General features: G+C 37.4%; 1 long non-coding RNA gene across 1 annotated transcript in view; it reads right to left on the bottom strand.

The window, feature by feature from the left end:
* LOC122838493 overlaps positions 1–10,042 on the bottom strand; it is a 69,840-nt gene extending 59,798 nt beyond the window's left edge. Inside the window, exons 1-2 of the long non-coding RNA XR_006371902.1 lie at positions 9,987–10,042; positions 9,852–9,909 (exon numbers count right to left, since the gene is read on the bottom strand). This is a non-coding gene — a long non-coding RNA (uncharacterized LOC122838493). The remainder of the gene's footprint in view (positions 1–9,851; positions 9,910–9,986) is intronic.
* Between the last annotated feature and the right edge of the window lie 6,693 nt (positions 10,043–16,735).

Genomic DNA, 16,735 nt, shown 5'->3' with positions numbered 1-16,735 from the left:
ACTTAAAAAAAAGTTACTAGCTATTAGCAACATGGAGAACATTGATGAGGTTATTTTTTGAAAACATGCCAATCAGCTGTTACTGATTTTGGAGACCTTTGATTAGTTTAAGCACATCTTGGTGTCATTTGTATTTGCATATATGTATTTTGTAAAATCTTCTTGTAAAACTTTGTTTTCTTCTTTTTTATGCAACTTTCAAGCCTGGCCAATGAAAAAAATTTCAGTTCACAATATGAGATTGTGCCACAACTTTCCTGTGTGAACTTAATTGGCTTTTTGTTATAGTATGGAGGTTGGGAACAACTTGTGGAAGCGACATGATTCAAAACTAATCAACCTATCTTATCTAATTGCCCATTGTGCATTTCTTCAGTTTGTGAAACACCCTTGAGCTTACGTTTAACATCATTATGTGCATGAAAGTGTAGACAGTCTTCTGAGACACATCTGTTTTCAGACATGTTGGTATGAGCAGGTATTTTTTCCCAGGGGGTTACTAAACTGCTAATGTAAGCAGTGAGGCTATTTCTTTCAGGCTCTAAAATGGAAAAAAAAAGAAAGAAAATTAATAATATAGACATGATATCAAAATCTTTTGAACCCCCGTTTTATTTGAAATATGCACAAATCTACCAAAGTAAAATCAATTTTGTCAGAAGACACACATTTCTACAAGCTCGTCTTTCACTAAATGATATTTGTTTAATCAAATGTCCAGTGCTCAGAATGTTCCAGCTGTCTAGTTTGTCAAACTGGCTCTCTGCTTGTCATCTACATGTCTGAAAACTTGTGTAAAGCTCCACAGTAAGACTTTGGTCTTCAATGTGTCATTATGAGCTTTGAAAGAGCAACAGCATCTGAGGAATGAAAGCAGCTGATTTGGTTTTCTCTGCGCGTTGGGATCAGACACTTCCAGATTGACAGTGACTGAGTGACTGCACCACTGGGAGACTACCAACGGGTGTCAACCAGTGAGTGCCGAAGTGCGCGACTGAACCTGTCTAAGCTTGTGTCTGTAGTGACAAAAGCACAGATGTGTGTCAAATTGACAGAGTATTCTTGTCAATCAAAACAGTTGATAATACATTGGCAAAAGTGTGTTAAGAGCTGATACACTCTTTTTGTACCAAATAATATTTCAATACAATTTGCATCTGTGGTAAATTTACATGGTCAGACAACTCCCCACTCACTCATTCACTCTCTCTCTCTTTCTCTCTGACTCCCTCAATGATTTTTATCCATATCAACTGAATAGTATCATAGAGTTGCTAGGTATTTGTCAGCTGCAGAGCCATGATTCAGCTCTACTAAACGTGCATTTTTCACTTGAAATCTGGAACCTAAAACTCTAATTCCTTTCCAAACATACCTATAGGGTGACATTGTCTCTGAATAACACTGATGTCTCACAATAGAAAGGGCAAAAAAAAAAAAAATCAAAAAAAAAAATTGAGAAAGCTGGTAATTGTAGTTCATAACAATAATTTGGAATCAGCAAAAACTGGCATCAGTAGGTCAAAGCTCTTATAAACAGAGATAAAAAAACAAACAAACAAACAAAACAAAAACAAAAACTGAAACATCTGAGTGCACCTTTAATGATGTTAGAAGAAATTTGTTTTGATAAATGTGATGCATGAGTTCTAAAATCTTTTCATGAGTTAGAAACCTGATAAAACATACTTACATACTAACATACTTTTTGTTATGTTAGTGTCTGTTTCATTTAAAGCTAGGCCTGCAAGAACTAAAAATTTAATTAAATTAAGGGTTTTATTCATAACTACTACATTTTATCAAATATTTGATAAATTGATCATTCTTCAAACATTTTTGTAAAAAAAAAATTATAATAATAGTAAAACTTACTTTGTATTTTTGTGATTATCTTTTGAATAATGCAAGCACACATGCAATGTTTATTTAATTCCATTTTTAGCTCTGTCACAATACGTGACTTACCAAACAGGTTAAAAGGTATTGCAAATTGATGAGAGACACCCTCGGTTTTAATGTGGCTGCACCTTGAAATGTTTTTCCCCACAGGAAGCCGCAGCTGTGATGTTCAGCTTTGTTCTTGAGCCAAAATCACTGCAATGACTGTGCACACACTCATGCACAGACATAAACAAAGTGTAATATTGCAAAACTGACACAAGACAAAACCACAACAGAGATCAGTTGAGCGCGCCACACAAACTCAGTGAATAAGTTTGATGGTCAAAAACAAGGAAGCAACTGTATCACAGCATGACTGTGCACTCACTGGGATGTGTGAAACTGCACTACACTGTTGTCACGCTGCTTCTTATATACCAGAATAATGCATATAGTTGTTTGAAAGGAGCAAAATTTAAGTTTAACCACAGCTAATCAAAGTAGGCAGCAGGTGTCACTGCTTTTTTTTTGTCCTCTCAATGTAAAGTGGAGGAGCATATATATATATATATATATATATATATATATATATATATATATATATATGTGTGTGTGTGTGTGTGTGTGTGTGCATGTATTTGGGTGTAGTTTGTGCCGATTATACAGTAAACCTAAAATCTTGCTACAGCAAAAAGAGAAGGAAGGGATAAATACCAGAAAAAGCTGTGAGGGCAGCTGTAAAATGGGGAGTTTGTGCCCAGTGGACCCTTTATGTTTCTGCTTGCCCCGTTTGTCTGGGCATGTGCTGGCACAGACAAAACTAACTTCCTGTTAGAGAATTTCTTTGTTCTTATTATTGTTAAATATTTATGTGACACATTTATTTGGACACTTTTTCTATTTATTGGGGATTGATTTATAACATCTAAAGTTTTAGGCACTAGCAATCTTGATTGAAAATGGGTCTTTGCCCTGCTGTCTTGAGTTCAAGCAAAGCAATTTCTTAGGGAGCAAACTGCATAACGCCTGCTGCATTTTAAATATGCTCACATGCATGCATGAGGTAACCTGGCTATCACTTTTTTCCACCATTCCTAATCACAAACTCTGCACAAGCAAGCGCACACAGTGGCACAGGCACGCCATCACCTACACAAACACATCTTATTTTTTTTTCTTAAAGGCTATACATTGGACAGATGGTTAGTTCCACAGGTATGTTTGTGAACTCTGACGCTCGGTCAAATTAACCGTTTTACAGGGTGATGCAGAGGAGGGACAGATGGAGAGATAACTTGTGATGACGCACATAAGGGTAAAGGACAATATATATCCACATTAGACTGTGTTCCTAATGTTTGTATTAAGCTTAAAATCTGAATGAGTTTGAGTTACTAGAGAAAAGGTCGCATAATGCAGACAAGTGAGCTAAAATGTTTATTTTCTAAAAGAAATTAACGCTTTTAAACAAAAGGTAAAAACTAAATATCAGTTTTGTTTAGTATTTCAATGCTTTATATTATAATCATATTTCATTTATAATATCTCATACTATATTTGTATTAGATTTACATTTCAAAGGGTATGCCATGGTGGTGTAGGGGATAGCGCGATCCATGTTTGGAGGCCTTGAGTCCTCGACGCGGCTGTCGTGGGTTCGACTCCCGGACCAGACGATATTTGCCGCATGTCTTCCCCCTTTCCTGCCAGCCTACTTTCATGTAAGGGATGCTAGAGCCCATTAAAGACCCCCTGGAGGGGTAAATGAAAAAAAAAAAAAAAAGATTTGCATTTCAATAAACTGAATACATTTGTATGTAGCTTTTGTAGTTTTTGCTAGACCCACATTCATTCCAGTTTAACATGAATATTTTTATAAACCTGTTAATATATGTAAATATTTTATTCATGAACTCTGTAATAACCAGATATTGTTTCAATAAAATATGTACTAAAGAACATTACTGAATATGTGTACAAGAAAAAGCACAACTGAGATTCAAATATTTTCATGCAAGTGATAAAAAACACAGAGGTATTTTTTTTCTTGACATTATTCCAACACTCTACTTTTACTAGAATATCCAGGCATGTATAAAACAAAGCCTTCTCCGTAGGTCAAAAAATTTGCAGAACACTTTTTGGTGAATTGGATTTCCACAAAGCAGGCCTTCATTTATAAATGAACTGCAGAGGAAAAGTTTTTTTGTTTGTTTGTTTCACCAATCAGCTTTCAAATTTGCCTCAGAGCCTGTTAGCAGGCTTACAATAATAGAAGATTTCTTCCCACTGACATGGATGGTCAAAGCATCCTCAATATAAATTAAGGATGAATATAATTAAGTGAAATAAATTGCCTTTCATTAATAAGTTATTGAATTTTTATGTGCATAAATAACATTTTATATTTATCTCTACACAGAACGAAACGGCTGACTGATGGATCGGGTCTCGTGTTGTTTTACTTTCTGGAGTACAAGTGTCAAACTCCAGTCCTGGAAGGCCGCTGTCCTGCAACTTTTAGATGTGCCTCTGCTGCACCACACCTGAATAGAATAATTAAGGCTCTGGAGAACTGGTCTACACAAGGAGGAGGTAATTAAGCCATTTAATTCCAGTGTTTTGTACCCGTGGCACATCTAAAAACTACAGGACACCAGCCCTTGAGGACTGGAGTTTGACACCTCTGTCTGGAGGATCAGGTCCTTTCAGATCTCATCAACCCTCTGATCCAATAGAGCTGCTGCAGGAACACACTCATCCTCTAACAGGGATCCTCAGATCCAGGCATCGATGTCTGGTATCCTGCAACATTTAGATACGTCCTGGTCCAACACAACTGAATTAAATGGCTGCTTAGGACAGTCAAGTTCTCCAGAGTTGTGCTAATGACCTCTGACCTCATGATTTGACTCAGGTGGGTTAAAGAAGAGACATCTAAAGGTTGGAGAACACAGACCCTTCTGAACGGGAGTTAAAGCCCTGCTGTACGACTTTCACTCAATTGTAATCACATTTACTTGCATACAGTAGAAACTTTACATGTGTTGAGGTAGATGAGGAGTATTCATAGTGTCTTTAGTTTAAAACCTTTTTGGTTTCCATTTGTTGAAAGTAAATTATAAACATTTAGCCATAGTTTGACCACTGTTTTACGACAGAAAAAAGTTTGATGTCACAAATATATGATTTTAATAGAGACATCCTTTGATTTAGACTGTAGGAATAGAAGATGACAAAAGTGTTTCCTGAATTAACTTTAATGTTCACCTCACTGCACACAAAACACAGATTAAATATTTAAAATTGCAACAAATCTGTTGAATCTTTAACAAAATAGGTTCAGATTAACATGGGTGGTTTCACAGCTACCTAAAGTTAACAATGAAATGTCTTAAAACTTACATGGATGTTCAAATATTTACTACATTCAATTAACAAAAGAAAACACCATAAAGCTGTGTATTTAAAGATGACCAAGGTCAGTCTCTAAAAATTAAGGAGAAACCATAATGTCTACCAACAGAGCAGGTTAACTACTATAGTTGTTTGAAAGGCGTCTTAGCCCAGTTGACGGCTCAGTTTGAAGCTTGAGGTTTTGGTGTTGAACCTCCCAGAATCTCAGCTACTGCAGATTGTCTGAAGATGCAGAGAAAGTATCTTAAATAGTCTCCTGAAGATGCTTGCCAACTTCAGCATGATAAAACTAGATCAACCTGGGTTAAAGTTAAGACTGTAGATAGACTATCAAACTGTGCTGAGTGTGACACTAAAAATACATGGACTTGGCTGCGAACAGCTAAAGCAGCATAGCTCACATAAACATTAGCTCCTGCTAACAGGAACATATGAGGAGGGCAGAGTATCAAAATACCAGACATATAAAACGTAATCTGAAATTATTTATAATTACTCCATGTCTCATTATAATCGGAGAGCAAAGCCTGTGGGTTTAGCTTAGGGCAGACCACTGGGACGCTCCGTCTTGTTTCTTGGTTTGCCTGCCTATTTTTCTGGCTAGCGAACCATTCTGCTACCCGGTGGTCATTTTTCAGACCCCTTGGTCTCTTGTACCACTCAAAAATCCACAATATGTCTATTGTAATTTTGTGATATTATAAGGAAGTGCTGAGATATACCGCTTTCCACCGTACTAACGTATTTGCCACTTCGGCACAAGCACAGTGAGAAATGTTAGAGGATAAAAACACTAGATTCAGAGCAAAACTCAGATGACCCAGCTTTCTACTGGGTCATCTGACCCTGCGCGTAGATGGCGCATGTAAACGCATCATCTACACACAAATCTGGGAGCTCCTGAAGCGTGAAATGAGTCTCAAAAATACTCGAGCACTCGTAACCACATCTGTAAGGGCAGTTTTGTGCGCGTGTACCAAGCGCCTTGTGCATACTTTTTCAACATTTGAAGGTGTAGGAGAAGGTTTATTTTATTTTCAAGGTTTACAAATCCAGTATTACACATGCACAGATATTTTTACACACGCAGAAATACTTTTACACAGGCACAGATATTTTGAGACTATTTTCACTCCATACATTTCAGGGTTTAACTTAAGCTTAAACAACCGTAGCTTTTCTACTGATAATTAAGGCTAAGCTAGTGGCTTAGCAACATACTTCTTATAGTGTGTTGATAAACATAACTATTGACAACTATACTTGTTATAGTTGTTGGCTTCGGAAATTGTGTTTTATGGCAAATATAAGTAAGTAAACAGTGAATAAAGACCTGAGGAGTTCACATATACTGCGTCTCATCATATGCAGGGAAGCAGAAAAAAGGGGAAAGGGTTGTGGGAGTCTGTGATGCAGATCAAAGTCTCGGTGTACCCAGGGAAGGAAAGATGGAAGAAAGGTGGAGAAACTCTCACATACAGACAGTGTTTGCGTGTGATGAGCCACAGCGAGTCCTGTGAAAAGAAAGACCAGTGATCAAAGGAAAGATGAGGCGATGGAGACAAGGGGGAAAGGCAAGAAAGAGTGGGAGGTACAGTCAGTACCGCAAGACCAGTGCACACAGCTGCTTTATTGTTTTCTGCCCATCTTTACAGGAATAATTGTTTCTCGTAATAGTCTTCCCTCTTTTTGCCTGGCAGATGCACGCACCACCACACCCACACGCAAACAAACTGTCACCACCTCTCCTTCCAGTTTTATATCTGCCAGGCAGGGGGATCTCCATGGCTATAAAACTAAGCCTCAAAGCTTCCTTTAGTTATAATGACCACAAAAATAAATAAATAAACACTAACAGTGAATGTTTCATACTCCATTCCGTCTTTGCCATATTGCGTCTTCAAAGGGCTCACCTAGCTAATGTGTAAGACTTTTGGGGGCAAAGTAGCCTGGTAAAATCCAGCCCCCTGTACTATGCTTTGCTTTGTATAGAGGGTCCAGGCTACTCATCTTTACATAAAGAACAGGGATTTCTGTGTTTCAACAGGTAGCCTCTCATTGAAATGGACAGAAGTCACATGTGAGGTACCTTAAGGTTCAATCCTATGATCCCTTCAATTCAATATCTATATGCTCCCACTTGTTCGGGTTATAACAAGCTGCTGTTAAATCCATCTTCCAGACCTCTCTGGATACAAGTCTTCTGGTTCTGGTCTGCTCTGAATCCCCAGAATCAGAACCAAACATGGAGAAGCAGACTTCAGCTTTTATGCACCACAAATCTGGAACAAACTTCCAGAAAACTGAAGAACTGAAAGACCAAGTTTCTTTAAATCTAATCTAAAACCCCATCTGTTTAGAGGTGCTTTTGAGCCATAATAAATGCTCATTGTACAACATTTTGATGTGTAATGATCACACTTGGCAAAATATAATGTTTGCTGTTATTCTCAATTGTTGACTGCTTGGTGTCTTCTCTGACTTTGTAGTTTTGTGTTTTAATGATGCAAAGCACTTTGAACTGCCTTGTTGCTGAAATATGCTGTACAAATAAACTTGAGCTTTACCAGCTCTTATTACAGATACTCTGAAGCCACATTGTGGTAAAAAGAGTAATTTTAAAAACTTTTTTTATATTACCGTGCAAAAATAGACATCTACTCTAAGAACAGACCAATAAATTATGTGTAAAATGATCCATGACCTTATAGAAAAATTCACCCCCAAATGTCCTTTTTTTGCTGATAAACTGCTTAAGAATTTTTGACTCAAGAGGTCAAAAACCTATAAAGCAGTTTAATTTTCATACTGGTTACAGTGGTTGTTTGGTACAACTTTGTCACTTTCGGCATAAAAGCAGTGTTCCCTCCCTTCCCATACCTTTCTCGCCATGGTCATGGCGACTGGCGAGCAGTGATTGATAGAGTTATTCAACTTTATAAATGTGTGATTTATTTGCAATGCAGACCCCTTCCTGCTGCTCTGACCAGTAGTCAGAGCAGCAGTCTCTGCTCTGACTATTGGTGAAGATATGTGTGGGACTGGGTGCACTGCAGAGGAAAAAGGAGAGACTAATGGCTGACCGCTCTCGCTGCTCGCTCAGGACAGCCTGCATGCCTGCAGACAACCTGCAGGGCACTGTTGCCATAAAAGTCTCCAGCAACACAGAAAAAGAGTCACTAGATTTATCACTAGTTGTTGTTCTGAAAAGGGAGGAGTATGAAAACAATGCCTGTATTGGATAAATTGACAACAGTGCTTCTTTTGTCCTGATTGCAACCCTAATCACACTCTGTGCTCATCCCCACACTTTGCTGTGTCTCTTAGCTCTGTCCACTTTGCGGGAGTTTTTCAAAATTTTTGCTTTCAGAGGGGGATTAGTTACACTTTAAACTTGAACTGTTATGTCTCACTCCAGACTTATCTCTTGGCAGTCATATGCTCCTCATTTAAATTACACCCTCAAACTGCAACTGAACAAGTTCTGGATTTACATGGATTCAAGATACAATGTTACAAAGGGCACTGATGGTCCAACTGTGGCCCAGAGGTTAGACGGCTCCAGAGTTGCTGTGCTTCTCTTTACACTCTTTATGAATGATGCATGAATGATGGCTGGCAAGAGTTTAGCAAGTAAGACACAGCAGCCACAGAGGCAAATGAGCATTGATCAAGGTCGCTACAATTACACTGACCTCAGCTAGTTCCTTCCAGGAGGTGCCCCAAGGAATCCCATCCAGCCCTGAGCTGGATGGGATGCACTGTCTGTGTTAAAGGGGTATATTTTCAACTATTATAAGTGTTACAAAAGCACAGTGCAACAATACCTAAAATGAAGCTTTCAGAAGAAGAAATTGATAAGGTAGGATACAGAGAAGATTAGTAAGGAAAAGATAGAGGAGTGAGACAAAAGGGAGGTAGACAATAATACAAAAGGGAGGAGAAGATGTGATAGGATGAGCAAGGGAGTCGACAGACTGATGATTGCTTCACTGCAAAAAAAGCAAAGCACCAACAGAGCTGGAATAACACTCACACATTGTTTTTCAGACATATCTCAGTGCATTAATGTACACATAAAGGTTGTAAAAGGAGAGATGATACAGTTACAGAAGAAAAATACTGGCTAAGCAGCTTTTTAAAATATGTTGCCTTAGTAGCTAAGTACCAAGATTACACCCTTCATACTTAAATATTCTTCGAAGTATCAGGGGTCCCCAAAATCAGTCCTCGAGGGCCGTCATCCTCCATGTTTTAGTTCTCTCCCTAGTGGTAGTAACAACCTCTTCAGTATGTCAGTGTTCTTCTTAGGCTTTCTAACGAGGAATCATTTGATCCAGGTGCGTTAAAGCAGGGAGAGAACTAAAACATGCAGGAGGCCGGCCCTCGGGGACCAAATTTGGGAACCCCTGAATAAGTCAATAGAATACTGCAATAATCATCAAGGTAACAAAACATACTAAGATCAGATTAGTATATGCTGGCCGAGCTCAAACAGTAACCAGGAGGCTAGCTCTAGCGTGCTAGCTCCCAAACAAACAAACACTCACCAGTTCCCACTTGTCAAACAGGGTGATCAGTTGAAAGTTTTGATCCATAATCACACATCTAAAAGTTGAGAGGCACATCAGTGAGAGACAGCACTACGAACATTTGCGAAAGGCTTACAAACGCCAGAATCCTACCTGTGGCAGCGACGGAGAGCCTCTCTCACCTAGTCTGTGAGCAGGGGCCATAAAAGCAGTAACTGATGTATGGCTGGTCATGTGATACTAAACCACACGAAAACAGGTGTTTGGTTTATTTTTTGTGCTTAAAAGAAATTAAGGAAAGGAGGATTTTGTTTTAAAATGAATCTTTAAATAAATAAAATAAATAAAAGTGAATAACAGAAATGGAGAAAAAAAATTACCCTGGTTACATTTTGCTTAGATGAATGTCTTCATTGTCACAATATGAGTTGCAACAAGCACGCTGTGAAAAATGTCAGACTCAAATTTCACATTCAAAACATTTAAAAGCTTTTTCTAGATCTTCTTGTAAATTGTTACACTAACTTGGAAATTTAAATTCGTTTTTGGTGAATTTAGCTAAGTTTGCAACAAAATTAAGAAATATGGAAAGTAAATGTGATCAAATGAACTTATGTGGTATATTTATGCACAGACATGTATATGTATGGTACATTGAACTACATTTAGTTTTTTCAGTTTAGTCTTACTGTGTAAGAAAGCCAAGATTATCTGTGTTTTAGCCTAAGTACATAAATTCAAACCTACATTTTTTCTGTGTGAACAACGTACACACACTTTTTAGCTTTACGGCTTTGCCTTCATCATTGCTTTCATCATTTCTACAGCCACTGCACAATCACTTTGTAATACATAAAAATATCAGGGGAACCTAAGGCTACACTCCCTCAAAGTGATAAATAACGGCACTTTAATTTTCACCTAAATGCACAATATAAGCATAATTGCATGTGTGAACAAGCACCCAAGAGGCAGAGCAAAACCAAAAATCTATTACTGGTCCGGAGGAGCAACATAAAACATGTTCTATTCTTCTCTAATGAAGAATGTAAGCATACATACACAAGTCTCAAGTAGTCATACATTTACAATGACTAATGCAAAACATACACATATAATTATTTAGAAAGCAATACACACCAATGGCAGTTTGGATATGAACATTTGGTTTTCATCAAAAGGGCAAATCACTTGAACTCATGTTATTAATAGTGACGTTCTGGAGCTTTGGCAGAACCGTATAGAACGTTGATGATTGATTTTACCATTAAACTTATTTTTACTGTATATGACTGGATGACAGTCAGCAGAAGAAACTATGTATGAGCTCCTGATGGTGACACGATTGAAACTGTGGGTGGCTAATGTAACTTCACCACTCTGTGTGAATTTTTGCGAAGCTCCATTTATTTCCTAAGCAAAAGGGACAAAACTATTGGATCCAACACAGCAAAGTCATTGAATACCAAGTAATGTTCACTATTCCATTAGAGATGATGACTTCAAGAGCATGCAGAATGACAAGATTTAAATCACAAAGCTAAAAAAAGAAAAAAAAACATATGAAGAATCTGCCTGTTTTTTGGGTTTATTAGTTGCTTCTACTCTAAAGTATAAAATGTCTGCTTCTTTGAGCAAAAGAATCTATGAGCAGTAATTCTGCAGTCATTTAGTTTTCTGTTATTAATCAAACATTATTTGCCAGTAATTGACTAATCTTCCATTGATATATCACACTGTTAGTCAGAAAATAAATAGAAAACTGTATTTTTTATTTTCCTTTAGAAGTAATCTTCAGATAATTAAGGCTGTTGAAGAGCTGTATAATTGAACAAACACTCAGTATTTTTATTTCAACCTTGGACAAATAAGTGACTGGCCACAACAAAGCCAGAAACTAGCCTCCCTTGGGGCGTTGTGAGGTATTTAAAGATTCTGAACATGTGGATTCTAAACTGTATAATTATGTCAAACACAAGACAATGAAGAAAATTTGAATGTTCGTGTTCTGCAAACAAAATCAGTGAGAAAACAGGCCTCAAAGTTTCAGAAAAATTGTTCCCAAACCTTGGATTACACCTGGGAGTGTTAACAATGACTGCTCATTTACATTACTTTGCTATAACCCCATTCTCCAGCATTGACTGTTAACATGTATGACTGGAAATGCGTGCAGTCAAATGTGAGCTCTTGTCAAGCTTATCTAATTAGAAGTATATAGTTTTGGGAGTTAAGAAGTTTTGTCCCATTTTCCAAAAAGATTTTGAACCTCTGTCTTGTGGAGTCACCTGTGCGCCTTAAACAGTAGGAAATAACCAAAACTGGAATACAATATGTTTGACAATCTTTTAATGAAGTATGCAGTTAGCCAGTGAGACACGCACAGCTGCTAACCCAAGATGTGTCTGGTCACTGTCATAGGACAGTATGAATTATTCCAGCAACAGTTTTTTTCAACAGGAAGGCACAACAAAGAACAAATGATATCATCATAGTCTAAAACAGACAGAAATAAGGATTGCACAAGTCCTTTCTTGTTCTGTATTCTGCAACAGCTGACCTATCTGTAATTTTGGAACCAGTTGAGTCTTATCCCAGTTCATTTAGAAATATAGAAAATGAAATGGGGTAAAAGTATAGTTCAGTAATCTTACACAGTGAAGGTGGAGGCGACATATTGTTTTCTGCAGTAACTCAGAGGATTCTGGAAGATTCAAAGATGCAGACTTCAAACTTTATCACCACAGTGAATTAAAATCAATATAAAACCACATGTTAGCTCTAAAGTTCTATAGACTGCTTTTTGTGAAGAGTATATGTACTTGCAAAGAATTTACATGAAACAGGATGATATTGGCATCTGAACACACCTATGTATACACACACTTCTTTTTCTGTTTGTTTGATTGATTATCCGGCAAGCCTCTCAACACTGTAAAGCCTCCCTATCTATCCTTTTCCCTCACACACACATATACAGACACAAAGCATATATGGGATTGAGGAGGCCCCACTCATGGCATATTAGCCACCTGTGGGCAAGCCAAGCACTTTGTAAATACCCGCAGGGGAAAAGGGATGAGCCTTGGCGCCCTGTCAGGCCTGATATCGGTGGACACCTAATCTCCACAATACCCCACAGAGCCTTCTCCATCACTTCCAGATGGACAGAAACAGTATCTGAAATGACACCATGAGTCTAGTACTGTAAAGATTTCCAACATATTGTCTAGCAGACAAGTAAAGTTATGATTGGTAAGTTGTGTGTGAAATGAGCTGTGTTTTAATACATTTTCCAAGTAGATTTAGAATTAACTTGTAATGTCATGTTTCCATTAGAGAATTATGTAGGCGTTGCACTACATTCAGAAGTTAATAGTATTTCTATGAGTGGGTGTATCAATTCAAATCAAGTACATCTGGAGAGACAGAACATTTATATATTTCAGGTAAAACTTATTGCAATTTTCAAAACATAAAATGTGTTTAATCTCAACATTCACTGTTATCTTCTCAAAGCCAGAAAATCCTAAATGCCTTTCATCTTGTATGTTTTGTCACGAGGAAGTGATCTAGCAATTGTTTCCTGCCACAAAGCAAGTTTTTCCACAATTTCTACCTTTTTTGTTTATGACTGAACTTGTAGTGTGTCAGTAATCTTGAACCCATTCCAAACATCGATTACCTGCTGCTTTCATAAAAACAGGTGCTATTCTGTCTGCAGTGAGTTAAAGTAACTCAAGTAATTATAAAACTGAAAAATGAAATTTTACCGAAATAGATTAACATGCTGTATGTGACTTTTTGCTACATTTTGCATGCTAGGCGTTTCATGTCCAAAGAAAGTGTACATTTACAAAAAAAACAAACAAATAGACAAGGTCGACATATCCCTACTTTTCTTGGTTCGGGGTGGAGGAGTAACCTTTGGTAGGAAACTTGGTATGTGTAGTGGAGTCTCACTGTCTCCTTATTGTTCTGTGTTCTGCTTGCTCCAGATTGACTTACATCAGTGGGGCAACAAGCTGCACAAAGATATCTTTTTACTCATTTGCTTTTTATCAGTGGTAGTAGTAGTAGTAGTGGAGTTGATATTTCATCATGGGATTTTTCTATGTAAAACAAAAACACGCAAAAAAATTCTAAACCAAAAATAACAACCAGTAAATATGACTTTTAAATATCGATAATGATTTTTTTTGAAGTATGCATTTTTCTCACTTGTTTCTGTAAATAATATAGATGATTTATTATTATTTACTTTTTATTTTTATTTTATTTTACTCAATTTTTCCTCTCTGCCACTTGAAGTTGTACTCTCAGGCATGAAACTTTGGCAAAGCCAAAAAAGGTGGAAATATCATTTTTCACTGCTAAAATTGGTGAGATACTAGAGAGTTAGTTGGATTTGTTTGCTGACACAGACACCTTATTACATTTAATTCTTCTGAATCCTTGTGGAATCATGCACTTAAACACTATGAATAAGGTTTAGTGTACAATGACAGATATTTAATAATTCAGGCGAAGCTTCTGACAGACACCCAAACACCTTCATCTAATTTGAGCGTCTGTGTGATTAACAGGCCAGACATAATGAGTGGAGGGCTCAGGTTTTTGCTGGAACAAGCACTTTTGAGTGGAAGTGCATCTGCACTGAACCTCCACACTAATCCAGCTACCCGCACCCAAATATTTCAACTGTACTTCATATAGCTCTTGAAAGGTGAGTGGTATGGTGAGTGGGGGGAGAAAAAACAACAACCAATTTGCATTTTTCAAGCACTGCTCTGGCAGGTGGAGTACTAATGAACATTTCTATGATCCATTAATCGGGATCTCGTTTGCACATGGCCGCCATACCAAAGTGCCACTTGAGTTTGCGTGACTCCATCAGAAGGGCTAATGGAGACAATGCTGCTAATCAGTTCAAACTAAACAGCTCTCTAAATTCACAAGTTGCGAATCAGATTGGTAACAATAATAGACTGATGGGGGAGCTTGTTCTAATCTGTCACAGAGCATTATGAGTGGTATATAAAGGCTCTTTTCTGCAATTCATATTATGCACAGAGGGACAGGAAGTACATAATTGGCTATAGAATATATGCATATTTCAGTCAAACAAGCATAGGATGACATATGATTATTATTATTTTTTTAACAAAGCTTATATGACTGAAAATTTTCATATTCCTTTCACAAACATGCTGCAGATTTGTATTTCTCTGCACAAGCCAATCTGTGGTTACAAATCTCCTGCAGTGTTTGCATCAATCACGTATCACCCAATGCAGAAAAGTGACATGCAGACATGATAAACCAACCCTGACCTTGTTGGATAACCGCTCCTGGCGGACCAGATGGTAATAGGTGACTTGTTATGTCTGACAGAAGAAAGATGTTGATAACACCTTCGCAGCTGGTATGTGGTTAACCAAAAGAAGTTGTCCTGCTTTATCCCTCTCTGCAACCAAGATCATAAAATCCACAACTAGGAAAGAAAGAAATACAGTGGGAGCAAAAGTATTAAATATGTTAACATTTTCTCTAAAAATACAATTCAATCAAGACTGTCCTCATAAATTTGATGTCACATTTCTGTAGTACTAAAGTCATTCACATATGAAACAATTAACAAATCCTTAAAAATTTGTCTGTACATTATAATAAAGTGTAATGACACAGTAAGAATGGAACTTGTTTAATACAATTCATTTTGTGCATAGTAGAAAACTTTTATTTATCACATTTTCATATCTCCTCCTCGTAGAAACTACTAGAATGCAGGGTGTAATGCTTTGTCTAGTCTTTCATGCAAATTTTCCAACTCTTGAAGTTAGATGGCCTTTTGTACAAATTTAATTTTTTTTTCCTGAAATATCATTTTGAATTCAAGTAAGTGCCCATGTTTCTATCAAACATTTCTTTAAATGCAAAGTATTACATTAGAAAAGGATAATGGAAATGGCAAAATTTGAAATAAACGTCCTCAGTTTCGCAAATGCGTTTTTACACTCAGTTGAGGTGCTTTTTGGCTTTTCCAAAAAACATTTATTGTGCAAAAGGGGAGAATGGTTTGCTACATTTACATGGAAGTACATTTGCTGAATAAGTTCTTATGACCCACTAGTGGGTCTATGCATGAAACTTGGAAAAATGTCAAAGTCTAAACCTCCAGCATGGATGGAAGTGAGAAGTTCTCCTTGCTGAGGTGAGAGTGTTACTAACTGAACATTTTCTGTCTTTTTTTTTTTTTTAAATGTGATAGGAAAGTCTGAAGGCCGACCATCATTTTAATGGATTACCTTTCACATACCTTACTATTTGGTGCAGACGCACATCCAGTGAAGGAGTGCATTCTCTCTCACTCGGAGAGTGTTACTGACTTTCGATTGCTTCAGTTTGAGAGATCCAAAATTAGTAGTTTCTGATCTCACTGAAAAGGTCTAGCAACTCCCAGAGCTCTAAAAACAAACTTCTACAGAAATTGGTACCACAGGCAGAACGCTAAGAAGTCATATATATATATATATATATATATATATATATATATATCAGTGACGTGCGGTGAGGTTCATAGCTGGTGAGGCACTGACGTCATCAGAATCAGATTTGCAAATAGATGCATAGATTGACAGCAGTTTACAGGTTATGTTTCACTTCTGCATCCTTACACATACAAACTGTAGCTCACAAAACACACATTTCCTTAAAAAACAAAACAAAATAAATGTCGAAAGTCGGGATAAGCGAGAGGAAAAAAATCACTATCTCTATTATAATCTATCGCTGCACTTGACTTGCTTCCCGAATCGTTTAGCCTAGCTCGCTGTCACTTACTCGGCAGTTGAGGAGTGAACAAGACGAACGTCTGGGATCTTGAGCGCCCCTGCCATGAG

Source organism: Gambusia affinis, linkage group LG10, assembly GCF_019740435.1.
Source record: "Gambusia affinis linkage group LG10, SWU_Gaff_1.0, whole genome shotgun sequence".
Lineage (NCBI taxonomy): Eukaryota > Metazoa > Chordata > Actinopteri > Cyprinodontiformes > Poeciliidae > Gambusia > Gambusia affinis.
The sequence above is the reverse complement of the archived record's forward strand: the minus strand, read 5'-3'. Positions and strand labels throughout refer to the sequence as shown.